Consider the following 10,888-nt stretch of genomic DNA (forward strand, 5'->3'; position numbering starts at 1 on the left):
GCATATCTTGAATGGTGTGCACCAGCATCGCATGTAGATCAAAAATATCCTTTCTGTAAGCATCATAACATTTTACAGCAGGCGCATCTATCCACATTGTCAGCAGTTCTTCTACTAGTAGCTGAAAGTAAATGTGGATGTCATTTCCAGGTTGCTTCGGACCTTGGATAATCATTCACATCATAATGTATTTTTTCTTCATACACAACCAAGGAGCTAGGTTATATATGCACAGAAGCACCGACCATGTGCTGTGATTGGTGCTCATATTGCCAAAAGGATTCATCCCGTTGGTACAGTCCCCGAGCCTTATACTTCTATGATCCTTGGCAAAGTCTTCAAACATGTTGTCAATTAATTCCCACTGAGCCCCATCTTTTGGGTGCCTCGTATACTTATCCGCAGTTCACTCATCATGATGCCACCGCAACCTCTTTGCCTCTCTAGTGTTTGCAAACAAATGCCTCAATGTTGGAATTAAAGGCAAGTACCAAACAACCTTGAACGGGATTCCTGTCTTGATCTCATCTTCCAATTTGTACTTGTCCTTTGCTCTCTTGCGCTTGTATCATGCATGCTTGCATGTGGGACATGCACTCAAATCTTTGTACTCACCACGGTACAATATACAATCATTCACACAAGCGTGTATCTTCTGTACTTCAAGTTCCAATGGGCAAACAATTTTCTTCGCTTCATTCGTGCTTCTGGGGAGCACATTATCTTCCAAAAGAATTTCTTTGAAAAGACCTAACATCTCTGTGAAGCCTTGTTTGATAGAACGTTTGCTGCTTTAAATCTGAGAAGTGCCAGGGTGGCACTCAACTTGGAATATTTCTTTTTGCAACCTGGATACAATTCTTTCTTGGAGTCTGCATCAATGGTTGGCAGATCCTTGTACCCAATCGTATCCTTTTTGGGCCCTCGAAATCTGCAATCATAGCAGAAAAATCTGGCATATCAAGATCGTCGTCGTCTGCGTCGATGTCTTGGTTTTCCCGTGGGCGTTTCCGCTTTCCGGTTTTCCATTGGTAGGTTGACGCCTCTGCCCCGATGTTAGATTCAACATCCATGTGACACTGATCGGGGTTTGGCATCTCGCAACCCTGTGTATATTCATCCATGACCTCCTCTTCACCGTGTCTGGTCCAACGTGTATATCCATCCATGAATCCCCGAGATACTAAGTGCCACTGGACATCTGCAACTTCACATGACTCTGTATTGGCACAATCAGTACATGGACACGGGATGTAATCCGCATCACCAATTCTCCTCTTTGTACTTTCAGCCAAATTCATGAACTCTGCCACGCCACTGATAAAATATGTGGTTCTCCGATTCTTCATCCATCGAGATCGCTCCATCTGCACCACATGAATGGTAATTAAAAACAAAACAACAACATTAATGCATGTATTAACTGATGCCCAAAGATGGGTGCATAAATCACAAGCTTTTATTTTCATAATTACTGAGGGCGCTCCATATTGTTATCCAGACGTGCAATGACAAAAATCAAAGGTCAGTCAATTTACACGCATAGTACTAGTACAACACTACCCTTAGGAATTGAATACCTTAATTAAGCCACTCACGCAAAGAATACCTTAATTAATTAGCCGCACGGCGACCTCCACCAGCAGACAGAGAAGCGCGATCGATGCGGCAGCATGCCGAGACAGCAGGGTCGAGGAGCAAAGCATAGTGTGGCTGCCGCCTGAAGTTCGACCTCCACTATCCCGGCATCGACCATGATGGATGTGCTCGAATCACACCGACAATGACCTCGATGGTTGAGCTCCTCCTATCTCCCATTGCAGACCGAGGATTGACCTCCTATGACGCCGCCACCGCCCACCGACCAAGGATTAACCTCTTCTCCGGTAGCCGCTGCCTAGGCCGCCGCTGCCATCTCTATATGCAGAGCGGCTATTTTATTTTTTTGACAGATATCCGCAGAGCGGCTGTTTACATGGTATCACTGTAACTCAATGATACGTCTCCGTCGTATCTACTTTTCCTAACGCTTTTCCTCTTGTTTTGGACTCTAATTTGCATGATTTGAATGAAACTAATAAGGGTGGCACCTGGGTGGGCACAACCCAGCAGGGCACCCCCCCCCCTCCAGGCGCGCCCAGGTGGGTTGTCCCCACCTGGTGGCCTCGCAGACCCTAAAACCGACGCAATAAAATCCTATTTTTCCAGAAAAAAACAGGGAGAAAGAATTATCATGTTCCACGAGACGGAGCCGCCGCCTTCTCCTATTCTTCATCGGGAGGCCAGATCTGGAGTCTGTTTGGGGCTCCGGAGAGGGGGATCTTCGATCTTCGTCATCACCAACCTTCTCCATCGCCAATTCCATGGTGCTCCCCACCGGGAGTGAGTAATTCCTTCGTAGGCTCGCTGGTCGGTGAGGAGTTGGATGAGATTCATCATGTAATCTAGTTAGTTTTGTTAGGGCTTGATCCCTAGTATCCACTATGTTCTGAGATTGATGTTGCTATGACTTTGCCATGCTTAATGCTTGTCACTTTGGGCCCGAGTGCCATGATTTCAGGTCTAAACCGTTTATGTTATCACCATTATATCTATGTTCTAGATCCGATCTTGCAAGTTATAGTCACCTACTACGTGTTATGATCCGGTAACCTCAGATTGACAATAGTCAGGACATTTCCTAGTGATGACCGTAGATTGAGGAGTTCATGTATTCACTGTGCGTTAATGCTTTGTTCCGGTTCTCTATTAAAAGGAGGCCTTAATATCCCTTAGTTTCCAATAGGACCCCGCTACCACGAGAGGGTAGGACAAAAGATGTCATGCAAGTTTTTTCCATAAGCATGTATGACAATTTACAGAATACATGCTACATTATATTTATGAACTGGAGCTAGTGCCGTATCGCCCTAGGTTATGACTGTCACATGATGAATATCATCCAACAAATCATCGACCCAATGCCTATGATTTTCCTACATATTGATCTTGCTAAGTTACTATTGCTATCATTACTGTTGCACTTGCTATAAAACTACTGCTATCACTATTACCGTTACTATTGCTGCTGCTACTACTACTATCAAAACTATCATACTACTTTGCTACTAATCACTTTGTTGCAGATAATTAATCTCCAGGTGTGTTTGAATTGACAACTCAGCTGCTAATACTTGCAAATATTCTTTGGCTCCCCTTGTGTCGAATCTATAAATTTGGGTTGAATACTCTACCCTCGAAACCTGTTGCTATCCCCTATACTTGTGGGTTATCACTCAATTATATCTACAGGGTAGTACATCACATACGGTTATGTAACGGCAACCGTGTCTGACCTACATTGTCTTCTCACACGGTTTGGTGTGGAAATCGTGTGTGAAGTTGTAATACCTAACACAAACGACATGTATAAACAGTGTGCCATATACAACATATAGTGCCATAAGTAGTTCCCGACTGTTAGCTTATCCCCACAATTTCCCCATTTCCCCCAAATCCCTAGATAACCTCCAAATTTCCCCGCATGGCACTAACATTGGGGGAATGCAGACAGGTGGTGCTGATGGTTTCGGTGCGGCTGCTCCTGCTCGTAGCGCCGCCACAACGGCGGTCACCGACGAGCACTTGCCTAAGGTCATCAGAAGGCTGGTGTACTATGGATCCGAATCATCCTGTCAGGTTCCAATCTATCCCGATCTTTTTTAGCATGTCCAAAGTAGCTCCTTGCTGAATCCGTCCTAAATGACCCCCCCCCCCACCAGGAAAGTGATCTGCTGCCGGATCCGGAGCATGACTCCAGACTCCCGCAACACGAGTTCAACTCCGAGTTTTGCGCCACCGACAAGTACCAAAAGATGAGTCGTGTGCACAGGCACACTCCCGATCTACGTGTATGCACGGAAGGATTCGACTTTGGCAGGAGAGGGAGTCCTGGACTAAGGGATCCTCGGGCGTCCGGCCTGTTAACCATGGGCCGGACTGATGGGCTGTGAAGATATGAAGACCGAAGACTGCACCCGTGTTCGGATAGAACTCTCCTTGGCGTGGAAGGCAAGCTTGGTGACCGATTATGAAGATTCCTCCCTCTCTAACCGACCTCGTGTAACCCTAGATCTCTCCCGTGTCTATATAAACCGGAGAGCTTAGTCCGGATAGGGATACATATTCATTATCATAGTCATACAAGCTAGACCTCTAGGGTTTAGCCATACGATCTCGTGGTAGATCAACTCTTGTAATACTCATATTCATCAAGATCAATCAAATAGGAAGTAGGGTATTACCTCCATAGAGAGGGCCCGAACCTGGGTAAACATCGTGTCCCCTGTCTCCTGTTACCATCGACCTTAGACGCACAGTTCGGGACCCCCTACCCGAGATCCGCCGGTTTTGACACCGACATTGGTGCTTTCATTGAGAGTTCCACTGTGTCGTCCCCAAAAGGTTTGATGGCCCCTTCAATCGTCAACGACAATGCTGTCCAACGGGAAACCTTCCTCCCCGGACAGATCTTTGTATTCGGCGGCTTCGTACTATGGGCCAACTCACTTGGCCGGCTAGAGCAGATCGATAGCTACGCCCCTGGCCATCAAGTCAGATTCGGGAGCTTGAACTACGTCGCGGATGTCCGTGGAGACTCGATCTTTGCTGGATTCGAGACCGCGGCAATCGCTCCTGATCACCCCGATGAACATGACCTAAATCTGTCATCGGACCACATCCAGGAGATTGCTCCTATAACTGCTCTGGCCGTAGATCCGGAGCATACTGCGCCATCGAAGGACGGGAGGCTCAACCCCACCGCGGAGGCCACAGATTCCATGGCGTTGGAGCCGAACATAGACCTAAAGTCACACGACGTCTTTGTCACCGGAACTCCGGACTCTTCTCTGGTCATAAATTCCGAGCCATGCGCATCCGCGGACGCCGAACTTGATCGCTTATCGATCTTTGAGTTTAGCGCCGCAGACATCTTCCAGCATTCGCCCTTGGGAGATGTGCTAAATTCGTTAAGAAATATGTCCTTGGCGGGGGATCCACAGCCGAATTGTGTCCGGTTCGAGCTGGAGGCTGATGATGGGGGAGAATTTCGCTTCCCACCCACCACCCACTTCATAGCCACTGTCGAAGACTTAACCGACACGCTTCATTATGACTCCGAAGACATAGACGGTATGGACGACGATGCCGGAGACGAGGAGGCCCAACACCCGCCGTTTACTGGACGATGGACAGCCACTTCCTCATATGACGTATACATGGTAGATACGCCGAAAAATAATAGCGGCGATGACAAGGAAAACCCAGCAAAGGAGGACCCTCCTAAAACACAACCAAAGCGCCGGCGTCAGCGGCGCCGCTCTAAACCACGCCGCAGCAAGGACAGAAACACCGGCACAGGAGACGACAACACCCCGGACGGTGCCGAAGACGTAGAAGACCTCGACGAACAAACCGCCGAACAGGACAATCAGAAAGATGGGCAAGTCAGCCCTGACGAACAGGCCATAAATGAAGACTCGGAGGATGGTAGTTATCATCCGCTCTCCGAGGAGGAGGTGAGCCTCGGCAACGAGGATTTTATTGTGCCTGAGGAGCCCCTCGAGCAGGAGCGCTTTAAGCGCCAGCTAATAGCCACTGCAAGGAGCCTGAAAAAGAAGCAGCAGCAGCTTCAAGCTGATCAAGATCTGCTCAACGATAAATGGACTTATGTCCTAGCAGCTGAAGAATATGGCCTTAAGCGCCCAGCCAAAAGTTACCCGCAGCGTAAATTGCTACCCCAGTTTGATGATGAGGCGTTGGAGCCCATACCGTCATCGCGCAATGCGGCTGACCGACCACCACGGGGTCGGGACAAAGCGGCAACTCAAGCCGAACACCAGCTTGCTCCACCTCACCGTAAGGGTAGAGATAAAATAGCTCGGGGACATACCTATGACCTGCGGCAAAAATTGGATAACAATGCAGGACATACTAGATCGATCTTCGGATCGCGAGGACGTGCCCCGACACGTGACGACGGCCACCTATTCAGACGCAACAAGTCTAGTCACTCCCGGACCGAACTCCGCAGACGGACTCCATCGGAGCTACGTCGCGACATGGCCCGATATAGAGGCGCCGCACACCCTCTTTGCTTCACTGATGAAGTAATGGATCATGAATTCCCAGAAGGGTATAAACCCGTAAACATCGAATCATATGATGGGACAACAGACCCCGCAGTCTGGATCGAGGATTTTCTCCTCCATATTCATATGGCTCGTGGTGATGATCTCCACGCCATCAAATATCTCCCATTAAAACTCAAAGGACCAGCCCGGTACAGGTTGAACAGCCTGCCAGAAAACTCTATCGGCAGCTGTGAAGATTTGGAAGAAGCCTTCCTGGACAACTTCCAAGGAACATACGTCCGGCCTCCGGACGCAGATGATTTAAGTCATATAGTCCAACAGCCTGGGAATCAGCCAGGAAATTCTGGACTAGGTTCTTAACTAAAAAGAACCAGATAGTCGACTGCCCGGATGCCGAAGCCTTAGCGGCCTTTAAGCATAGCTTCCACGAGGAATGGCTCGCCCGACATCTCGGGCAGGAAAAGCCGAAGTCCATGGCGGCCCTTACGGCACTTATGACCCGCTTTTGCGCGGGCGAAGATAGTTGGCTAGCCCGTTGCAATGATAATGCAAGCAAACCCGGCGCCTTCGAAGGCAAGGATAACAACGGCAAGCCCCGACGCAACAGACACAAGCGTCGAATCAATGGCAACCATACCGATGACACGGCGGTCAATGCCGGATTCAGTGGCTCCAAGTCCGGTCAGCGGAAGAAGCCGTACAATAAGAACAATTCGGGCTCATCCAGTCTGGACCGCATACTCGATCGTCCGTGCCAGATACATGGCACCCCTGAAAAACCAGCCAACCACACCAGCAGAGATTGTTGGGTCTTCAAACAGGCCGGCAAGTTCAACACCGAGAACAAGGAGAAGGGGTCGCAAAGCAAGGACAATGACGAGGATACCCGGCCACCGAACATAGGGGGACAGAAGAAGTTTCCCCCTCAGGTCAAAACGGTGAACATGATATATGCCACATACATCCCCAAGAGGGAGCGCAAGAGTGCACTCCGGAGTCCGGGACGTCTATGCGATAGAGCCAGTCGCCCCAAAATTCAATCCATGGTCGTCGTGCCTGATCACTTTTGATCGTCAGGATCATCCGACCAGTATCCGGCATGGCGGATTAGCCGCACTAGTCCTCGACCCAATCATTGATGGATTCCACCTGACGCTAGTCCTCATGGACGGTGGTAGCAGCCTTAATCTGCTCTATCAGGATACAGTGCGCAGGATGGGCATAAACCCATCCCGGATCAAACCCACAAAGACCACCTTCAAAGGGGTCATACCAGGTGTAGAGGCACGTTGTACGGGCTCAATCACACTAGAGGTTGTCTTTGGATATCCGGACAACTTCCGAAGCGAGGAATTAATCTTCGATATCGTCCCCTTTCACAGCAGCTATCACGCACTGCTTGGACGAACCGCATTCGCTCAATTCAATGCAGTGCCACACTATGCTTATCTTAAGCTCAAGATGCCCGGTCCACGCGGCGTCAGCACGGTTAACGGAAATACGGAACGCTCCCTCCGTACAGAAGAGCACACAGCTGCCTTAGCAGCAGAAGTACAGAGCGTCCTTCTCAAGCAGAACCCTAATGCGGCTGCTAAGCCCACGGACACCGTTAAGAGGGTCCGAACTACCCCGCAGCAGGACAGCTCGGCTCGTTAGGAGCTCGATTAGCAATCCGGCCTCAGTCTCATTCCCGATCAAGCGGTGGCATTCGCGCCGCACATACATAACTACGCACTCGAAATTCCATGGGCATCGACGGAGGCACAGCTAGCTTGGGATCCACGGTGCGGCTCAACCGGCACCGGATACACACATGCTTTCACTTTTACTTTTTCCTTTCAAGTCTCAATCCCGCAGACCCCATCCGATGGCCTGATCATGGATCCTCTCGAAGGACAAGCACACCAAGACGGCAAGAATCAGAGCAGTCAGTTGACCCTTTCGGATGGTATTATACAAGCTCGACACGGGAGAGCCGCAGACATATGGGGGACTTCTCTAGGTGGTTTCGTTAAACGATCACTCTACCTGTTCTTCAGGACCCATACGTAGCTCTCTCTTGGTGAAGGCATAGTAAATAGCCTCTCTGCTTATTGCACCACTTGTACGAACGCGCTTCAACGCACCAATGAAATTATAATAGAAATAGTTTGCGGCCTAAATTTCCACGGCTTTAGCTTACCACTAGTTCTTCCTCTTTCTTTCTTTTTGCCTTTTTCTTCCTGGTAATTCTATTACATAACACTAGTACACTCGGTGTGTTCTACCTTGCCAGGGGCTTCATAGCACCCCACAACATGGCAACAAAAGTCCGAACACTTTCACAGTATAGTTCGGCACCCCGAATTTAGCATTCTATGCATTGGCTCCGAATCATGTCTTTGGTCAATAGCTGGGTTGCCCGCCTCCTGTGCTTGCTACCTTACGTTCCGCTATACCGGCTAAGGTAGTAAAGGGAGAACTGCTGCGATTGTGCCCTGGTTTATCCAAAGAAGCACCTCAGTAGAGAAAGCCGAAAACTGGTTGTCATGATACGGCGAGAGCCGGTCAGCTGTTCGGAGGTTGCAAATCATTGGAGATTTTTTCCGCATTACGTGAAGGATCGGTACTTCCCGATCAGACGCTCATAGCACTCTGGTTCGGATACTAGGGGCTGCACCCATGTTTTATTATAAAACTCCTATGGCTAAGTGAGGGCGTTTAAGCCGCATAGTCTGATTGCCTGGTTCGTTGTGCTAAAAAACTCCTTCAAGGACCATATAATTGGATCAAGATTGTTTAGATTCCATCCCGAACACCTCCGTACCACCTACGTGGGGGCAAAAGCCGACGACTAGCCAACCTATAACACGGCCGCACACGAGGAAAAAATTAAAACATAACAAGCATTATATTATAAACCGAATTTGTTTCATCATGCAGGGCAAAGACAACACGAATATATTCATTCGAAAATAATGTCTTGCCCACACTGCGTTGCCACAATGCGAGACCCCTCTAGGACATCTGCAAAATAGCGCTCGGGTGTGCGGTGCTCCTTTCCCTCTGGCGGCCCCCTCGCCACCTCGACGGCGTCCATCTTCGCTCACCACATCTTGCAACGGGCGAAGGCCATGCGCGCACCTTCAATACAGGCCGATCGCTTGACGACGTCCAGCCGAGGACAGGCGTTCACCAGCCGCTTCATGAGTCCAAAGTAGCTACCAGGCATAGCTTCGGCTGGCCATAGCCGGATTATCAAATCCTTCATGGCTAGTTCGGCTACCCTATGCAGCTCCACCAGTTGTTTCAGCTGATCGGTGAAGGGCACGGGATGCTCTGGCACAAGATACTGTGACTAAAAGAATTTCTCTGTGGAGCTCCCTCCTTCGGATCGAAAGAACTCCGCGGCATCGGACACACTGCGCGGCAAATCCGCGTAGCCTCCTGGAGAACTCCGAATCCGGGTTAGTGAGAAATACTTCTTCTTCATACACTTGCTTTGCATACTACATGCCTTACCCGCCGCGATCTTCCTGGCCTCATGGATCTCCTGGAGGGTGCCCTGGGCCTCATTCCAGGCCGTCTCCGCGCTCTGACGAGCCTTGGCGAGTTCGGTATCTCGAACCAACGCGTCACACTCCAAGGTCTCGCACTTCCTCACCGCGTCCTGGAGCTCTTGTTGAATCTCGTTGACCCGGACCTTGAGCTTCTTACAGGCGGCCTGCTCCTTGAAAGCCTTCCCCTCGGCTTCGGCCAGAGCCTCTTTCAGGGCCTCCACCTCGGTCGTCGCTCCTATATACATCTTGACACTTCAGTCAATGCATATCATTTTACCTTCTTAATATAAAACGGGTTATCACATACCTTGTTTTTCTTGGAGCTGCATCCTCACCTGACCGAGCTCCTCCTTGGTCTGCTCCAGTCTCCGGTTTAGTCCGGAGACTTCGGCAGTATGTGAGGCTGCGGCCAAAAGCTACGCCTGCGCATTCATTTCAGACAAGTTTAGTTAGTTTCCTGCCATCAGGGATTGATCCTCTGTCAAGTTTTTCTTTCCGAACACTGGACAGTGTCTCAGGGGCTACTGTCTATATCAGGATTTTCTCCTTTTGCATCGCTTACCGCAAAACCTGTCAGCAGGCTGCTGCAGGCTTCGGTCAGTCCGCTCTTGGCGGACTGAACCCTTTCAATCACCGTGCCCATAAGAACACGGTGCTCGTCCATAATGGAAGCGCCTTGCAGCGCTTCCAGTAGATTATCGGGTACCCCTAGTTGGACAGGGGTCACTGGTGGAATAGGCATACCCCCTTCTTTCGAAGGAGGCTGTGTGCTGGATCCCGGAGCCGTACCGGTCTTCGGAATACAGTCTGGTTGAGGGCTGAATTGAATACGGCCCTCACCCCCCAGTCTCCATGGGAATTGACTCCCCCTGGTGTTCGGCAACGGGGGCTTCGCCTTTTGGCGCCTCTTCCCGGCCTGGGAAGGTCCGTTGGGAGAGCACCTCGTCGTCTCCCTTGGCCTTGGGAGAGTAAGCGGCCGGCGGTGTCTCGCTGGCCATCTCCTTCAAGTCCAACGAACCCTCTAATGAGGATTGCTAGGAGCTGTCGTGGGCCGGACTGTAATAGCATGATTGACCATGTCAATACGACAAGGAGGAGAGGTTAGATCTATGGGAATGTACGAGTCTTAACACTTACGATGCGGCCCGGGGCTTAGTGCGGGGGTGTCGCTCCTGACTGCTGTCGACGTCCCATGCGGAGCTGCCCACAAGCTGG

Source organism: Triticum aestivum, chromosome 2D (assembly GCF_018294505.1).
Source record: "Triticum aestivum cultivar Chinese Spring chromosome 2D, IWGSC CS RefSeq v2.1, whole genome shotgun sequence".
Classification (NCBI taxonomy): domain Eukaryota; kingdom Viridiplantae; phylum Streptophyta; class Magnoliopsida; order Poales; family Poaceae; genus Triticum; species Triticum aestivum.